A 19,650-nucleotide genomic window follows, 5' to 3' on the forward strand; every position below is an offset into this window, starting at 1 on the left:
GAGGCTTCAAACCATGCCAAACGACGCCGAAATTACGAATCGCGCATCGAATCGAATTATGAGTTTTCAAATCTTCCAACTTCTATATTTTGCGCTGAAACGTATCAAATCAATTCCGATTGATCTCCAATTTTGCACACAAGTCATAAATGATATAACGGATCTATAAAAATTTTCAGAACTGAATTCCGACTCAGATATCAAAAAGTCAACTCCCCGGTCAAACTTCCCAAAAATTCAACTTTCGCCATTTCAAGCCTAATTCCTCTACCGACCTCCAAATAATTTTTCGGACACGCTCCTAAGTCCAATATCACCATACGGAGGTTTTGAAATCATCAAAACTCTATTCCGGAGTCGTTTACACATAAGTCAATATTCGATCAACTATTTCAACTTAAGCTTCCAACATGAAATTCATTCTTCTAAACTAACTCCGAAATACCTTAAAACTAAAACCAACAATTCACACAAGTCATAAAACCAAAACCAACAATTCACACAAGTCATAATACCTCGTAGGAAGTTATTCAAGACTTCAAATAGTTGAAAGGAGCGTAAATGCTCAAAACGCCCGGTCGGGTCGTTACAATAAGTGATCGACTATAGAGAGGCGAGCACTGAGCAGATGTAATGATTTACTTCAAATTTTTTCTTATCTCTAATTCTCAATTTCTTTTTTATTGTCTATTTGATTTGGGATTGTTACACAAATAGCCGGTCAAATTTGTTGTTTACTCTTTCTAGCCGGTATATATAGATAATACATTGATTATACACAGTTATACACGTATTATACATGAATTTTACATATATTATACATCCACCGGCTAATTTTAGTTTAAAAAGTTAGGTGGGTGGCTATTTGGGTTAATGTTTCATTTGATTTAGCCAATAAACCGCCTGATAATCGCAAATACGATACTAATCCGCCCAATGTCTTATTGGATAGTTAGCGGATTACTATATTTATAAAACGATAACCGATAAATCAAATCGTTAACGTAAATATCCGCCTGATAAATTAAGACCCCTACTTCACCTTAGTCTTCTTGTCCCGGGTCCTACACAAAGTTTTCTAATATTCCAAAAAGGCCCTTCACCTTAGTCTTCTGCCCAATCTCGTTCATAACAAATTGTGGAGTTTACGTGATTATAGATTGAATTCGCGCGAGGTTGTTCTTAGAAGCATGTACCAGTAAGCATTTTCCATGGAGAACTTATTCAAGTGGTGGAACTAAATGAATATTTACTAAGGGATGCTTCACCCTTTAAAGGTTGCATCAATGTTAAAACCTTAATACTCACAGAATGCAGTCTAAACGAGGAGACACTAACTGAGATGCTATATGTAATTGTGAGATGTCGGAGAATTTGTACCTTCATGCTTTGTACTTGTACTCGATTCCGGAGTATAGTCTGAAGAATTTGAGCATTCGCCACACGAAACTCAAGTTATTAGAGTTTCGTCAAATGCGTGTGAGGAAGTTTTACCTAAATTCTAAAAGCCTAGCTAAGTTGGTGTTGGTAGACTTGTCGTATTCAATCCTAGAATTTCATATTCACTGTCCAAACCTTGGAGTCTTTTACACAAACAACGTCGAATTGTTGGATATATGGGGAATTGGTAGCGTTTGAGGGTAAGTTATCTTCTCTTTGTTATATATCCACTAATTCTTTTTATGAAGTTATATATTTCGTATTGTTACAAAATACATTTGTCCCTGATTGGTTGTGTAAAGATTTACAATGTCTCGAGCCACTCTACTTATTGCCTTAAGCTTTTGAATTCAATGCTCAAATGTTTTTTCGCACATATACAAACAAGTTAGTGACCTTTTCTCCGAAAGGTATCTTTAAGCTTTCTTTTATTGTGATCTGTAATATTCTTTGATCACTTGAAGAACATATTGAAATATATCTCTTGCGTGTGGTGCAAGCATATACTTAGGTAGTTGCCCTCTTATTTTATACCATATGCGATTCTTCTATAAATATAATCTCTTCCACTGGTATTAAAATTGCTTAATGACATTAACCCTCTGCATTACAAACGGTACTGGTACTGGTTTGAGGTTAGACCTTTTCTATTCACTGAGGTTTCCTGATAAAGATTTCAGGTTGAGGTTTGAATACTAGCTCGGATCCTTCAAAATTGCATGGATCTTTGAAAACTATCGCCGAGTATATGTGAGATATTCCAAAAGTTATTCATTTTTAGAGGATCTGACAGGGGTGCAACGACATTTTTTTGGAGGATCTGATAAGGGTGCAGCAGCATGTTTTGAGAATCCGAGCAACATACCCTGTTAGTGAAATTATTCCATGTGCAAACAAGTTGGTGACTTTTTTCCAAAATGTATCTTTATTTTTATTTTCTCCTTCTCCTTCTTGATGTGCTCCCTTTCTTTCTTTTCTATAAAGTTGTGCCGCTAGGTGGCGTGGTCCTATATATCATTCCAAATATGCAGAAAAGCGAAGAGGGACATAAACCCGACACCTGCAAGAGTTATAGAAAAGATCCCTTCAATACCACCTTATATCCACCTTTCTAACTCTTCATATAACAAAAATTACATTGTTGGGTATCTTCCTTCCTGCTTAAGTCTTCATAGCATGACATTGCCTTCCCTATAGGAATGTCTAACAGCAATGTGATGTTGCTTGTCCTTCATCACTATAATTTTCACGGTTCTTTGCATTTTCTAGGGCATACTCGCCTTACCTTGTATCATCTGAACCAGGATCATCGAGTCCAATTCCAAAGTGAAATTAACCAACCATTATCACAACACCAATTCACTCCAAACAGAGCAGCCTGAGCTTCATTGAAATGGTTAGTCAAGAATTGAACGGGGTTGGCAAAAGCCATCACCAAATTGCCATTTTCATTCCTAACAATCCCACATGCTCCGGCTTTGCTATGTTAGCGTAATAAAGCTACCATCTATATTGAGGATAATAGAATTGCCAGGGGGTTCTTCCATTTAATCATAATGCTTGTTAGCATTGGTTTGTAGTTGGTACTGATTTCACAAACTTTACCCCAGTCCCAGTCATTGTTCACTGGAGCAAATTTCTTGGCAATAGCAATCTTTATATGAAAGAGTATTTAAAGATACATTCTTTTATCAGTAGTATTTGTACCACCATACAACTTCGCACACCTTGCCTTCCATAATTCCCACAAAATAAATTGAGGAGTAATGTGAAGAACAAGTTTGTGTACCTCATTGTTAGGATGCATGTGCCACTAGTTCCTCAGAATGCTACCAAAGGTTTGGCTAGTAGTAATGATGCCTAGTGGTCTAGCCATAGTGTTCCACAACCTCACTGCCCTCTCTCCGGTTTCAAAGCAGTGATTAGTGGTTTCCTCTCTAGGAGATAAACAACATGAGCAATTTTATAATATGATGCATGCCAAATCTTAGCATATTATCTCCTAGCGCGAGTTTCTTGTTAATCAATCTCCACATGAAGAAAGAAACTTTGAAAGGGATCTCCTTCCTCCAAATCTTACTCATGCTAGTAACCGAGGTTCTTTTTTGCCTTAAAGAGTCCCAGGCAGCAGCGCAAGAAAATTTGCCATATGTGGTAAGGTACTAAATGGTCTTGTATTTGATATTTCTCTTACCAATGTCTTCTTTGAAAAAGATTTATACAATGTGCTCCGGGATATGGTTATTGAGGTGTTCCAGATTCCACACATTTCCTTGAATGAAGTGGTTAACTTTGATGTATCCTGGCTTGGGAGAGGGGTTTACAAGATTCATGATTGAGCCGAGGTCCAATTATCCCACCAGAATAGTACATCCCCATTATTGATCTTCCAAATAATATTAGGTTCAATTTTCGGCCTGATATCCATGAGTGTTTTCCAAGTGTTTGAATCCTTAGGATTACAAACTTTATAAACCAAATTGCTTCTAGGACAATATTTTGTACTGAGAAATTTTGGCCATTTGTCCATTGTTCTAATCCCCCACCATGTCTTTGCAGTGAATGATTGACAAATATCCTGGAGTTTTTGAAGCCCAAACCACCTTCGTCAATTGGATAGCACATCTTCTCCGAGGAGCTCTAATGATAATTGTTTTTCTCTTCCTTTTGGCCCCAAAAGAAGTTAGAAAAATACATTTTCATTTGGGCAAATATTGTTTTAGGTGGTACCATTGCGGAGATTAGATGAAGAGCCTGAGATTGCAAAATGTGATTGATGATTATTGCTTTACATCCGGCTGAGAGCATTTTGCCTTGTCACCCTCCAGTTTTATTGAGAATCTTAGTTGCACAATATGAAAAATAGCTAACCTTTTTTCTACCTGTGTAAACTAGGCATCCCGGGTAAGTGAAGGGGAAATATTGATGTTTGTACCCTGTCCATCCCTTCAATCTACCCCTTATAGAAGGATCTATGTTGTTGTGGGTAAGGAAGAAGCTCTTTTCTTTATTAATCTCTTGACCCAAAGCATCCTGATATTCTCTAAGTTGATTCATGGTGAGCTTAATGGACTTCTTATGGATTGGAGAGAAGAGAACAATGTCATCTGCATAACTGAGGTGATTGATATATGGACCTCTTTTGTGCATAGTGAAACCAATGAAGTTCTGGTTCGTATGAAGTTGATTGAGTGGCTTAGATAAGACGTCAGCAACAATAATAAAAATGGAGGGAGATAGAGGAACCCCTTGTTTAAGGCCCCTGGAAGACTTAAAAAATCCATATTTGGTGCCATTTATGATAATGGAGTGCCAATTTTTCGAAATTAATCTGAAGACCCAATCGATAAAAATCTCTGATATACCCATCTTCCTTAAAACAACATTTATGAAAGCCCATGACATTTTATTATAGGCTTTAGACATGTCGAGCTTAATGATTACATTGCCCCCACTTCTATTATCATTGATATTATGGATAATTTCTTGAGTTAGGAGGACACTTTATGTGATGATTCTTCCTTGAACAAATCCAGATTAGTTTTCAAAAATTATTTTAGGAAGAATAGTTGCAATCCTCACTGCAAGAATCTTAGAAAGGATCTTGTTTGAGAAGTTGCAGAGGCTAATAGGTCTTAGCTGAGAGAGACTAGTGGGATCTTTGAATTTTGGGATTAAGACAAGATATGTGTGAGTGATAAACTTGGTCAAAGCAGCTCCTTCAAAGAAAGAGGAAACAAATCAGCATACATCATGTTTGATAATCCTCCAAGCACTCTGGAAAAAAGTGCCCATTATAACCATCGGGACCAGCCGCACTATTGGGGTCCAGTGAGAAAACAACATCTTTAATTTCGGATTCAGAGAGAATTTGATGAAGGTTCAGATTGTCTTCTTCAGTAACCACAATATCCACCCATCTAAGAATATCAGATCTGTTAGGCTCTTGAGGTTGGGTGAATAGTGTATAAAAATATTGCATTGCAACTTTAAATATTGCATGATTTCCTTCCACCCAGTTATCATTAGAGTCTTTGATCATGATAATTCTGGATCTCCTCCTTTTTTCCTTAATAGTTCTATGAAAGAAATTGGAATTGGATTCTCCATCTTCCTCCCATTTGATGGAGCCACCCAATGTACTTAGCATTTGATTTGTGAAGGAGAATTCTATTCGAGTTAGAGGCGTCAACATCATAATTTTCTTCACAAATAGCAACTTTAGCCTCCATTTCCATAGTGATTTTGAAGACATCTCCAATGCTATCTTTAGACCACATGCTAAGTACTTTGGATAGCCTTGTCAATTTGAATTGAAGTATCCAAGATGCATTGCCCTGAAATTCTTCTGCCCAAGCATTTTCCACAATTGTTAAGTAGTCAGGTTTAGAAAACTAGAAGTTAAGGAACCAAATACTTAATAGTATCTTCGTTCCGATTATCACAGCTCATGAGAAGGAGGTTGTGGTCAGAACCTATCTTTGGCAAATGATCAACCCTAGTAACTTCGAAAGAATTATACCAAGCTTCATTACCCATCACTCTATACGGCCTTTTGCTAATCATGTTCCCTCTTCTTCTACCATTGCACCATGTGAAAGGATGCCCTATGAAGCCAACATCAAAGAGTTCACAATCTTTCATATAGTTAATAAAGTCCAAACTTTTGCTAAGCCTGTAGGGGACCCCTCCAAGTTTCTCTTTAGTAGATAAGATGGAGTTAAAATCCCCTAGAATTGTCCAAGGACCATCGACCATTGAGTGGATATTTCTGAGCTTCCTTCATAATTTTCTTCTTTCAGCACTTGTGGACTTGGCATAGACCATTGTGATCCAGTGAATATGGTTGTCCCTCTTGAGGTTAATTTGAAGGGTGATTTGTTGGTTGCTTCTGGAAAAACCATTGTAGTCGAAATCATCTTTCCAGAAAAATCAAACTTTGCTATTGGCATTAGACACAACAAGATCATAGCCCAGCCCTATTCTATATGTGTCAATGTGAAAAGCTAGTAAGAAAGATTCTTGTAGAGTAATGAAATTAATATGGTTTATCTTAACCAGATTTGTGAATCTTGCGAAGGCTTTCTTTGATTTCATTCCTCTAATATTCCATGAGATAAGCTTAATCATGGGAAATATTTGAGGAGGAAGTGACCCGCTTTCCTTCGTTAAAAGGTTTTTGAGCACCTTGTAGGCCACTCTTCTTTCCTTTCTGTGCATCGGACCTCTTGGGGATAGGCCCTATTTATTAGTGATTTCTTCCGTTTCTTTGGTGACTGGATCCATAGGATCCCCTGGAAGAGGTGACAATGGTTCATATAAGCTATCAGCTACATGTTCTCCTTCATCCTCGCTAGATTGTATTAAATTTTCTTCTACCTTTTCCACAGATTTTGCATCTTCAATTTGTTACTCCAAATCTTCTAAAAACTCCTCCTCTAATCCATCACTTTATTCATATCTTGTGTTTTAGTCTAAGTCATGTCCATATTTTTTAGGGTGGTCGTGTGGGAGAAACTCTAAACATCCCAAGACGATCACCAGTTGGCCTCACTTTGCTTGGACACATGCAATTTTAGCAGTAAGAGGGTACTTAGTGGAGTTGTTTGAGATCACTTCTGTGCTTTGACTTATATTATTATTAGCCTTTTCTGGTAAAGGGACTTTCTTGTGTTGTATATCTTCCAATTTATGCTTTATTTGAATGGTAGGTGGATAGATTTCCCCCTATTTTTTGTCTCCTCTTCAATGGTAATGATGTCTTTGATCTTTCTTGCAGTGATCTACTTCTGTTTTTGTTTGGGCCACACCATATTTTTCACTCTAAGATAATTGTTGGCCATGCCCTTTTACTTTCTCCTTTAGCTTCTATTGTTTCTCTTTTTCTTTTATTGGAGTCCTTCTGGTTGTGGCTCTGCATTAAAGGATGTCTCAGCTGGTAGTTGAGTCTCAATAAGCGAATTAGTTTTAGTAAACATTTGAGGCTCATTGATAGAGGTAGTCTTGGCAGGGAATTGAGGCTCATTAATAACAAGGGCCTTGGTTTGTACTACTTCCTCCTTTTTGTTGTTAAAGTTGGCAGTATTGGCATTTCCTTTTTTGTTTGCGGACTTCTTGTTCCATTTCCTTGTGAATTGGGTAAAGCCATCATCTTCCTTTTTTGAGGTTTCAGTTGTGTTATCAGAGTTCTTTCTTTCTTCCTCTCTGCTTTGTGTTCCTGGGTTATCTTGTTGGTTATCCTTGAGATCCTTAGCTAGTTTAGCATTCTTTCGCGCTTCCACTTTGCATTTGGAGCTGTCATGTCCCTGAAGTTTACAAGTTTTGAAAAACACAGGAACCCCTTCCTAGTCCAACTTATGTACATGACCTTTCAAGCCTATTCTCTGTTATTCTTTGCCAAACCACACTGATTTTTGCATAGGCTTGAGAACATCTACCTCGACTGTTACTTTAGCTAAATTGGGTCTCGATGTGATGATGGTGGCAATATCCTCTTTCAAAGGAGTTCCGATTTGAGTAAGAATTTGTTTGAGGTAATCCCAATTAAATAAATGGTAATTTAGTTTGGGGAGAAAGACCCATATAGGGGCAAGAGAGGTTTCCTTACTAGCATCAAAATCAGGAGACCATTTAAACATGCTCATAATAGAATTAAAGATTCCCATAAATTATTGAAAGTAAACAGTGTTAAAATCAGATTCCATCGAAATCTATGAAAACGTGCCTATAGCTGTAAGCTCCAATCCTTACTTTTCCTTTGAGAGGCATTTGTTCTAGAAATTTAGATCTGATTAGTTAAATTTTAGGTCTGCCATATGTGAACTTGTCGGCCAGAGTCCACTTGCATTCTTCAATCATAACACCATAGTAGTCTTCAGTTTTTAAAATTACTGTCGGCATGCCATTGTGAGTAGTCGGTCGAGCAATAACCTTAGAGCTAGGTTTATTGGGAGGTGGAGATGGTGCTTCCTTCAGCACAGTCATGTAGTCTGATTTTTGTTGTATTGGGGCTTTTGATGTTGAAGGGATAGCAGGGGGGAACCTTTTATGGTTCAGCACCCGCCGGTAGCATCGCCGCCGGCATGCTTATCTTGGCGTCGCGTCAGACCACGCGTATGATGTTAAAGATGTCGGGCAATGGTAATATTTCTAGAGAGAATTTTTCTTCTTCAAGTCCATATGTTATTTTTACAAGAATCAGAATTACCACCACAGACTAGAGGCACATTGATTAGGGATAGAATGCAACTTCATTCTTTCAGAATCATAACCAAAAAATACTCCGGATGGAACTTTGATCCACAATGAAAGAATTTCACAGGTCGCAGAGCATGGAAGAAAAGGACCTCCTATCATATCCTTCCAAGATTTCAAAACTGCATCATAGCAGTAGAATTTACTAGTTGTTCGGCTGAGATTTATAAAGTTCCTTGTGCGAACTCTAATGCTTTACGTAGTGCTCTATCAAGGTCTTCTGACCATGTAACTTAATTTTTGTTATCTAGGTCCTTTGTCCGAAGAGGTTTTGGTACATGTCCCCCTCTTTCTTTTTTGTATAATGGTTATTCAATAATAGACAGGGTAGGGGTCCATATTAAACCCTTCGCCACTTCAAGGTGGAGTTAAATAAAAAAAGTCTTCATATCATAAAACTTCCCCCTATACATATCCAAAAATACACCAAGTACAGTTCCACATTCTAGTCCTGCGAATATATTTCTTTTCTGTTTGTGCCTAATAGGTGCCATGCATTCTATCAAGTATATAAGGTTCTACTGCCTGTTTAGGGAGTTCCCTGGAATTGAAGAACATAGAATCCTTTTCCTCAATGCTCTATTTTGCAAGAACATCGGCTACTTGATTAGCCTCCCTATAACAATGTTGATAACCATAGTTAACCTGCTGAAGGAGCCGTCTAGTCTCCATTATAGTTTCCTACTGATTCCAAGTCAGGTCACTCAAGGACAATATACAGTACTGATAAATGTGTGATATACACCATTTGACACCAAGAAAAGCAGCCCTTGCCTCTACCAATTGCTACTGCCCTTTCCTCTACCAATTGCTACTGCCCTTTCCTAGAGATTGTGCAAATTCCATAATGATACAACCATTAGAATCTTCGACAATGCCTTTAGATCCCAGAAGACCTAGTCCTTCCTCATTCTTACTATCATCATTTGTTATCTTTACCCAGCTAAGATGATATTGAAATGTGAACAATATAAACTTGTTTTCATTTTTTATAATAGGTTATGAACTAGAATATTAATTTATTACATGTATTAGAGTATAGAATACATTGATGTACTTTGGAAGATACAATGTCTAGTAGTGTCATCCATGTACCTTGAAAGATGTGAGGTGTGTGGAATTAGTTATTATGTTTACATGTAATGTAAGCTAGATACATGAAAGATTTCTTCTATAAATAGTCATGTATTCCTAGCCATTTGGCGAGTCAAATGGATAAATGACTCACATCCCTTCCTACTTACACTATGCTTTATTTCCTCTCTCTGCTTCTATATCTAAGAAGCTCGTCAAACTTCGTAGGGACTTCTTATGGCATGGAAACAAGGAATAGAAGTCCTTCAACCTTTTGAGTTGGAGCACTGTTATTCTTGACAAGATGTTTGGCCATCTAGGTGTTAGAGATTTTATGTCTTACAAAAAAATGTGCAAATGGTTGTGAGAATTCCCTTTGGAGAAATGTCATATTCTCCAAATATAGACTTACTAGCCCCTGCATTATTAAACTCACCCCTTTTCGTCTTGGTTTTGGAGTGGGGAAAGCTATTAAAGATCTCTGGGTCTTTATGGAACACTTTTCTTTATAGGTTAAAAGTACAAAGAGGGGTGAATTATCGATTTTTCTTTTTGTATTCTAAGTAGTTGACTAGTTTACCAATTAGTCGACTGAAGATAAGAAATAAATATAAGTAAAGCAGAAATAATGTGCAGGAATTAAAGACACCGGAATTTTTATATTGGTTCGGATTCAATGTGAATCCTACGTCCAGTCCCCTTGGGTTGCAAGGGTGCTCTCTTTCAGTATTGAAGTTCCTCGATTACAAGAGAGTTGATGTAGCTTTACACCAACATCTTAGTCACTATGTCACTTCTCTCTTCTTGATACAATGCCTCACTAGTGTTTATCTTTTTTTTTTCTTCTCTCACTAACTACACAACAGATCTAAAGAAAACTACAATGCTTGTTTAGAGTAGAACAAATAGAATGATATTGGTTTGTTCAAAGTATATCTGCTTCACGACTGGTACTGTCACGACCTTAAATTTTCACCTTCAGACCGTGATGGAGTCTAACATTTCACTTGCTAGGCAAGTCAACGTTAGAATAATATTATCTATTTTAAAATAATTTTTAAATTTATTAATAACAAAGAAACAAATGCGGAAGTAAAGTCTGAAATGTAGTGAATAATCCATAAAAATAACGGTGTCTAAATACCATCCCAGAATTGGTATCACAAGTACACGAGCTTCTAGAATAATACAAATAAAGGTATGAATACAATAAAGTTGTCTGAAAATAAACACACAGCTAAAGTAAAGTAGACGGGAACTTCAGAACTGCGGACGCCGTGCAGTTATACCTCAAGTCTCCCCTGGTAGCTAAAATCCAAGCAAGTCTATGGTACGCCGCTGGGACCAACTCTGAAATCTGCACAAGAAGTGCAGAGTGTAGTATCAGTACAACCGACCCCCTGTACTAGTAAGTGTCGAGCCTAACCTCGACGAAGTAATGATGAGGCTAAGGCAGGTCACTTACATTAACCTGTACGCAATAATAGTAATAACCACAATAATATAATTAAATCAGGTAACTCATTTCTAATAGTTGAAGCCAACTCAGCAGTCATAACCAATTGTTATTTCAATCAATTTTCGTTACAGCGTGCAACCCGCTACCACAACATATTCATTTTCAATCCTCCCATATATTTATTTTAATCAAGTATTTATAGACTTTTAAATAAGTCTGTTGCGGCGAGCAACCGGATCCCCCAATATGGAGTTTTAAACAAGTCTGTTGCGGCGTGCAACCCGATCCCCCAATATGGACTTTTAATCAATTCTGTTGTGGCGTGCAACCCGCTCCTCCAATATATCCATTTACCAATTCTTATAGAAGAAATTACCCCAATAAATATAATAATTAATATAAATTTTTTAAGACAACAAGCATACAATAATTATGATTTAATTATGAAACAAACAATGATAAATAGCAATTTATTATGAAAATCAGGGAGAAAATAGGCAGTTTACTATTTAATATGCTAAATGTCAAGTAGCAATTAATGCACATAAATCAAATCAGCATGTAGCAATTATTTCAGGAATTCAAGAATTAATATTTGACAAAGAATAGGAGAGAAACAATTATCATAACAATTAATTCGTGTATTAAAACGAATTTAGGATTTTTAAATAATTATGCAAATAATTAATTTGACGACGTATAGACACTCATCACCTCGCCTATACGTCGTTCACATGCATTTCACATAACAAATAATTTAAGGGTTCTATCCCCTCAAGTCAAGTTTAATCACGACACTTACCTCGCTTTGTAATTCCGATCAATTACTCGACCACAACTTTTCCTTTTAAATTTGTCTCCAAAAGCTTCAAATATATTCACAAATAATTCGATATACTCAATACGAATCATAGGAGTTAATTCCATATGAATTTACTAATTTTCCGGATAAAATCTAAAATTCACTTTAAAAGTTGACATTGGGGCCCATGTCTCGAATCTCGGAAAAACTTAAGAAATCCGAACACCCATTCTGAGACGAGTCCAACCATACAAAAATTATCAAATTCCGATGTCAAATGGACCTTCAAATCTTAAACTTTTATTTTTGGAAGATTTTATAAAAATCTGATTTTTCTCCCAAAAATTCACGGATTCATGATATATATGAGTATGGAATCATGACATATAATCAATATAGGATAAGTAACACTTACCCCAATATTTTCCCGTAAAAATCGCCCCAGAATCGCCTTACCCGAGCTCAAAAATGGACAATGGTTGAAAATGGGACGAATCCCATTTTCCAGAACTTAAGTTCTGTTTTTTCGATTTTTACTCTTCGCGAACGCTGTCAGTGCCTCGCGTTCGCGAAGCACAAATTTGTGCTATCCAATTTTACTCTTCGCGAACACGAGGGCTACCTTGCAAACGCGAAGTTTGCCTGGTTTAGCCTTCGCGAACGCGAGCTGCCCTTCGCGAACACGAAGGCAAATTTCTCTCCGATCATTTCCCCGTCACGAACGCGAAGCTTTGCATCTCGACCCTTCGAGAACGCATTCCCTCTGTCGTGAACGCGAAGCACAAAAATGTGTCAGTCCAATTTTCTCTTCACGTTCGCGAGAGTTCCTTCGCGAACGCGAAGAAGAACACACCAGAAGCCTAAAGTTTGCAGAACCCAGATTTTTCAAAGTTTGAAATTATCCTATGGCCTATCCGAAACTCACCCGAGCCCTCGGGGATCCAAACCAAACATGAAAACAAGTCCTAAAACATCATACGAACTTGATCGCGCGATCAAGTTGTTAAAATAACACCTAGAACGACGAATCAGACACCAAATCAAAGGAAATTTTCAATAAAACTTTAAAACTTATATTTTCACAACCGGACCTCCGAATCATGTCAAATCAACTCCGTTTCTCACCAAATTCGGCAAACAAATAATAAATATTATAGTGGACCTATACTGGGCTCCGAAACCAAAATACGGACCCGATATCAATAAATCCAACATCAGTAAATTCTTAAAAATTATTAAGCTTTCAAACTTTTAATGTTTCATCAAAATTTCATATCTCAGGTTAGGGACCTCGGAATTCGATTCTGGGCATACTCCTAAGTCCCAAATCACGATACGGACCTACCGGAATTGTCAAAATATTGATCCGAGTCCATTTGCTCAAAATGTTGACCAAAGTCAACTCAGTTGAGTTTTAAAGCTCTATTTCACATTTTAATCCATTTTTCACACAAAACTTTCCGAAAAATTATACGGACTGCGCATGCAAGTCGAGGAATGATAAATAGTTCTTTTTGAGGTCTTAGAACACAGAATTACTTATTAAATTTAAAGATGACACTTTGTGTCATCACAAGTACAAATGTATATAAACTTCGTGAGGTCTTCTTGACTCTTGATTGATGTGAATCTTGAGAGATTACAGACCCAAGGGAGTTGATCCTTGAAAGGAATCGTAGAGTGATTCTTTTCAAGAATAAGGTGGAGCTTTCGTTGATTTGCCTTGACTTGTGGCCTTGATAGACTTTTCTTCCGCTAAGCAAACCTTTATGTTATTGATCAATCAAAGTTGGATCCCTTGATTTTGGGCTTTAACGGTCTACCTTTGATAGAGGAATCTCCAGTGCATAAAGTCACAATCTTATTTTCCTTTAATTTGGAACCTTCTTATAATTTCTTCCGTCAATCTGCTATCAAATTCTTGATTGATTCTTCTTTCATATTTCCGCTACTTCTTCCTTTTCGTCTCTAATCATTGATATTTTTCCTTTCCTTTGCTTCCATTGAGATATCTTTTCCTTAATTCTTTTACTTATTCCTGTCCTTTGCTTCCTTTCTTTTAATTCTTCCAAACTTGAATGATAGAATTTATTGAGTCCTTTGTTTTATCCCTCGTGATCCTGCACCATAGAAATATGTTATTTTTCATCATTGAAATTTATATTTAACAATCTCCTCATTTTTGATGATGACAAAATAACATATAAAAGCAGTTTACTTCACTGTTATAGTTGGTGCTTGTTTTGCTGTAGTTGACTTCTAAGTTGACTTCCATGACATGGCAGTCGACTTCCCCTAAAAAAAGGTGTCGCTATTTAAAAATCTCCCCCTTATATGCTGCAGCTGGCTCTCCCTCAACAAGTGCTGCTATTTGACCTGCACTATAATTAACCTTTTCTCCCCCCTTTTGGCATCAACAAAGATGGGATATAAACATGTATAAAGTAGATAGAGACAAGCAATTTAGGCAACTATAGGCAATTATAGGCATGCAGAGTTAGCAAAACAAACATCTAACGACTGGTTATCCAGTCCAAAACAGCAAAAACATATTGTCTGAAACATCCACAACTAACGACGCAAGAAATAAGTAAGAGTATTGCAGATCGCCTCCTTCAGACACTCAAAGATGGCATTTGCTAAAACTGTTACCGCATTAATCATATCATGTACTTCCTTGAAGGATTTGTTTGCATTTTCTGCTAGCTTGAGAATTTTGACCCTTATCTTCGTAACATCGGACCCTATCTCTTTGGAGATGGCATGAATGTCCCCAACAATTGATTGAGTTGTAGCAAGAAGATCCTTGATGATGGTCAGCTTGTTGTCAATAACAGTCAATTTTTCTACAAGATCAGGATCAATTACACTATGATGGGAACCAAAGTCTTTGACCTTTGAATCAGGCTGAACATTACTGATTTCTCCCTCTTGTGTCTTCACCCAGGAACCCTTAACACACACATACCCCATACTAGCAAAGGCTCTAGAGCTGTAGGATTTAGTGACAGAGACAAAAGGATATTCTTAGATAGAGATGTTATGGGCTTCCAAAAGATGGGTGATAATCATACCATAAGGTAGACTGGTGGGGTCATCAGCACTTTCAACCATAAAATTTATGACCCATGAGGACAGTTTGACCTTAAGCTTGGTTACTAGATAGTAGACAAGAAAGGTATCTTGTTGAGAGGACGTGAAGAATGAGCCAGTGCGAGAAAGAAGAGTAGTTGCAACAATGTGGGCCAAAACTCGGGTTTCAAAACTAACATCACTGGGACCTAACTGGTTAGGGAGGAAATCAGAGGGACACTCAGCTATACAGTGCTTGGATTGATAAAAAGTAATTTCAAAGTCTTCAGGCCAGGTAATTTTGAAAAGCATGGGAAAACCAGAGCAATTACACTGAAAAATTGAGTCAAACATGGCACAATATAGAACAATGCATTTTCCTAGAACTATGGATTCAAACTTATCAGGCTTGCTAGAGCGGAGATTGGCATAGAACATCCTCACTAGGTTCATAGACTTTAGGAGGGGATAAAGAGAGGAAATTTGACCATCCTTGAAAAATGAATAGATCATTTACCTTACAATTAAGGGCCTCCATGTCGTCAAGATCGATTACTCTGCCATAGGCAATGGGCTTTTCGTTGAGGGCAATGAAGAAGTCTCTATTTGGAGTATCCCAGAAATGGAGGTCTGACTATAGAGAACTTGAGAGGTCTACCCTGGATTTCTTGTGGGTGAAGGATTCAGGGGGGTCTTCAATGGGTCTTTTTCCAAGAGCCTTTTCGCCCATTTGATGAGTGTGGTCAAATGGCTCTGCCTGAGAAGAGGAAAACACTTCAAAGTGGACGGATCCTAGGTCTACTTGTTCTGGAGGCTGAGAGGAGAGTTTTCCCTTGGCGAGTACATTTTCTAGTGGAGGCAAAGGGATTCTTGGAGTGTTTTGCCATTGAAGGGTTTTTGGAGAAGTGTTTCTAAGTGATAAGAACAATGAAGAAGAGGAAAGGTGATTTAGAGGGTTAAAAAAATGGATTTGACGGTTGAGTACATGAAAGGAAAGGGCGTCAGTATTGATACCTAATTTTGCCCTCATATTTTATAAAATATTATATATACTTTCAAAATATTATTTTGCATCATCACTCAATTTACAAGAGTCATATAAATATTTTTTTTATAATTTTCATAATTTATAAAGCTTTAAAATGATCTTTTTTTGCATTTAAGTTGTTCAAATATCTATTAATTACCCTTTAAAATTATATTTGTGATGATTTAATCATCCAAATTTATTATTCATCCCCACATATATGTTTTATATTATTTTTATTTTATTTCATATAATTACATTTGTATTTTGAGCTATTCACATAATTTTGCAATAATAGCATATATTCTATACATAATTATATTATTTAGACTAAAATAGCATTTTTATATTTTTATAACGTTAAACTATTATTTTCAATCATTTTTACTGCATAAGTAATATTTTCATTATTTATAAATTACTTTTTATAAATTATTTTAAATAATTTTCGTATATGTAATTTTATAGCCCAATGGAGGGTTATTTTTCGGACCAAAACAGGCCCAAGGCATCTGGCCCATTCATTTTACTCTTCAGCAGCCCAAACCAAACAACCCCATTCATTTAACCGGGTCACGACCTATTTTACGACCCGCCTCGCTTCCACTTTAATCCCGACCGTTGATCTTAAATGATTAACGGCCCACAACAGCCCTTCCCTTTCCATTATAACCCTCTCCCCTAGAGACAAATCCCCCACCCAGATGCCTCTATTTTCTATCATCTCTCCTTCTCCCTCCTTCAGAAACCCTAGACGCCTTCCCCAATCTACTCCAAATCTGATCAAATCATTGATTCCTTCTGTGATTTACTTACCTTTGACGTGTAACCTTGTTGTTACTTACAAGACTATGGTGTTACTTAGTACTTGCCCCATTTTTGGCAAATACCAGTCTCTGAATCAAGGGGAATTAGCTTCACCCTTCGAGATTTGGACAATATTTTGTCTGCATACACTCACTGCCAGCACATATGGGTCCGATTCAGTGAGATTTTTTGACGTTGTGTTCTCCTTTTGAACTAGGGTTTACACGATTTTATCCTAAATTGATTCTGAGTGATTTTTCATACTTCTCTTTCCTTATTTGTGTGTCGATCTTTACTTCTATATAAACCCCCTTTCCCATTCCCCTTCTAAGGCTTAACGATCATTGAAACTACTTCTATTCTCTCACTCTCACTTGTCTTATACTACTCCGAGGCTTAATCTCTTGGCCGACTGAAAGCCAAGGTCACCAAAATCTTCTCTATCAACCTCCCTAGTGTGAGTACTGCTCGGGGCTCATTGAAGCTCCTGTGAACTCTGACGCAATAGGATTTGGGGTTCACATTGTTCTCATTGTTCTCTTTCAATTGATGTCACTGCTGAGATCCTCGGATTAAAGACAGATAATTCTAAGCTTTCAATGGTATCACTGCCCAAGCGCAAATCACCTAGAGATCATGCCTATAGGCCTCTAATAATGATTATAATCAGCAACTTCGATAATTTGGCTAGAGGTACTGTCTACGAAATTTTGTAAGACATTCAATCACATAGAAACCATGTCTATAGGTCTTAGACAACTCTAGTGCATTTCGACTCCAAAACTGTCTAGAGCCGCATACTGCATAGTTTGGAAACTGTTTCGCGAGCATTTGTGCTTATGTGTGGAGGCTAACTTGAGCCTTTAATTGCTATTATGTGTAGTCCTACCTATTTTGAATGCGCTCCTAGTTTTATCATTTTGATAACCCTAAGTAAAGTCTAGAACCATCCAAGTAGTAGGTTCAAAGCCTCCTGGACCATAGGCATGGGACGAGTAATGCACGCATAGGACGCAGTTTAGAATTGAACTAGAGCGCTTTAGGTAAATCAACTCTAAGATATTAATCGGGTAGCAGGAGATGATAGTATGTGCCCGCTGAATAATATGAGCAACCCTTACCCTAAAAGAGTTGTGAAGTATTATTTATGTTGCATGGGGTGATCCTTTAGGCTAAAAAACATAGGACCCCCTCCTTTATATGTTATTGTTTGCACTTAGTCGTTGAATAATTTAGTTGTACCTTGTAACCCCTAAAGACTTATACTGATGATTTATATAGTTTAAATCTTGCATGAATTTCTTTACATTTGATCGGACCTTTAAATTCCTTGGCTTCCCTACTTATATGATCACTTAGGACAATTATAATCTGATAATCCCACATAGTGTAAACTTCGGTCGCGACCCACAGTTGTGGACCTCGAAGAATGCCTAACACCTTCTCTGTGAGGTAATTTGAGCCCTTACCCGATCGTTGGTGACGTAGACTAATGAAACAGAGTTATTTGCAAATAGATGTCCTAAATCACCTTAAAATCATTAGGTGTCGACTCTTCTCTTTTAACACCTATTTAAAAGAGTTGTCATACGTCGAAACCCACTTTCGAGAGAAAGCAGGGCGCGATAGCATGGCGACTTTGCTGGGGATTTACACCTAGGATCTTACAATGATGAAGTTGACTTATGTGGATTAGTGGATTACTTGATGATATGTACATCCCCTCCCTTATTTCCCTTACTTGTTTAAGTTGTTATGACATGTACATCCCCTCCCTATTTCCTTCATGTTGTTTAAGACTGCTATTCCCTGTCTCTCCCATCCCTATCTCCCTATTTGATTCGTTTAATTATGTTCTCGTATATTTTCATGAAGTTAAACTGACTTCTCTCTTTTGTCTTTTCTTTTTTTCTTTTCTTTCTCCTGTTCATATTATTTACTATTTTTACAGACTTTCATCATGCAAATATTTGGCAACGTGTTACTAGTTTTTACATAAAGCATGCTTTCAAAATCATACTCCACTCGTGTTTATTATCAACATAGCGGCACTTGATGAGTGTCCGCGCTTTCCGAAAAATACCATTTTATATCGGAAAGGCTTATTAGCGATAGACTAGTCGATCAGCGACGCAGTCGACAGTCCCGTGCCTTTCCCTCTCAAGTTGTCCACTTGAGAGTTCCAGTCTAGACCCTTCTTGAAGCCATACTCCGATTTCAATTGTTCATGCATCATGTTAAACCTAGTTCGGATTGAGGCGTCATTGACACATCAACCGGCTTAGAAGAACCTTGTCCAAAGTCCAACAGGATTGCCATAACCCCAAAGGACACCATCATATTATGTGCATTACTTGGAGAAAACATGCCAACATGTTGATCATTATTGCGTAAATAGTCAAATCTGGAGGGGGAAAGGGTTAACTTTTATTTGTTTGCAGAAAATGAAGCACGAAATCCCCAGGTTCGGTATGGTCCAGAATATCCCGCCTCTGCTAATTGATTGGTGGAACGTCCTTGTACCCTATGACAGAAACCATGTGAGGAGAGTACTAGGTAACCTGCCATTTTTGCTGAATATTCAACCAAATAGAGAACTGATGGAGGCTGCCACTATGTTCTGGGTTAAAAAGAGAGTCATTTTCTGATTTGGCAACATAGAAATGACTCCTCTCCTCGAGGAAATAGGGGCTTCACCAAATTACCATGGGATAG

At 37.4% G+C, this 19,650-nt stretch overlaps 1 long non-coding RNA gene across 1 annotated transcript; it reads left to right on the forward strand.

Annotated features, from left to right (window-relative positions):
- The first annotated feature begins 1,839 nt into the window (after positions 1-1,839).
- Positions 1,840-9,053, forward strand: LOC138910820 (uncharacterized). The gene is made up of 2 exons (XR_011415978.1): positions 1,840-3,594; positions 4,000-9,053. It is a non-coding gene; the product is annotated as an uncharacterized lncRNA (long non-coding RNA).
- The last annotated feature ends 10,597 nt before the right edge of the window (positions 9,054-19,650 follow it).

This window comes from Nicotiana tomentosiformis, chromosome 5 (assembly GCF_000390325.3).
Source record: "Nicotiana tomentosiformis chromosome 5, ASM39032v3, whole genome shotgun sequence".
Classification (NCBI taxonomy): Eukaryota; Viridiplantae; Streptophyta; class Magnoliopsida; order Solanales; family Solanaceae; genus Nicotiana; species Nicotiana tomentosiformis.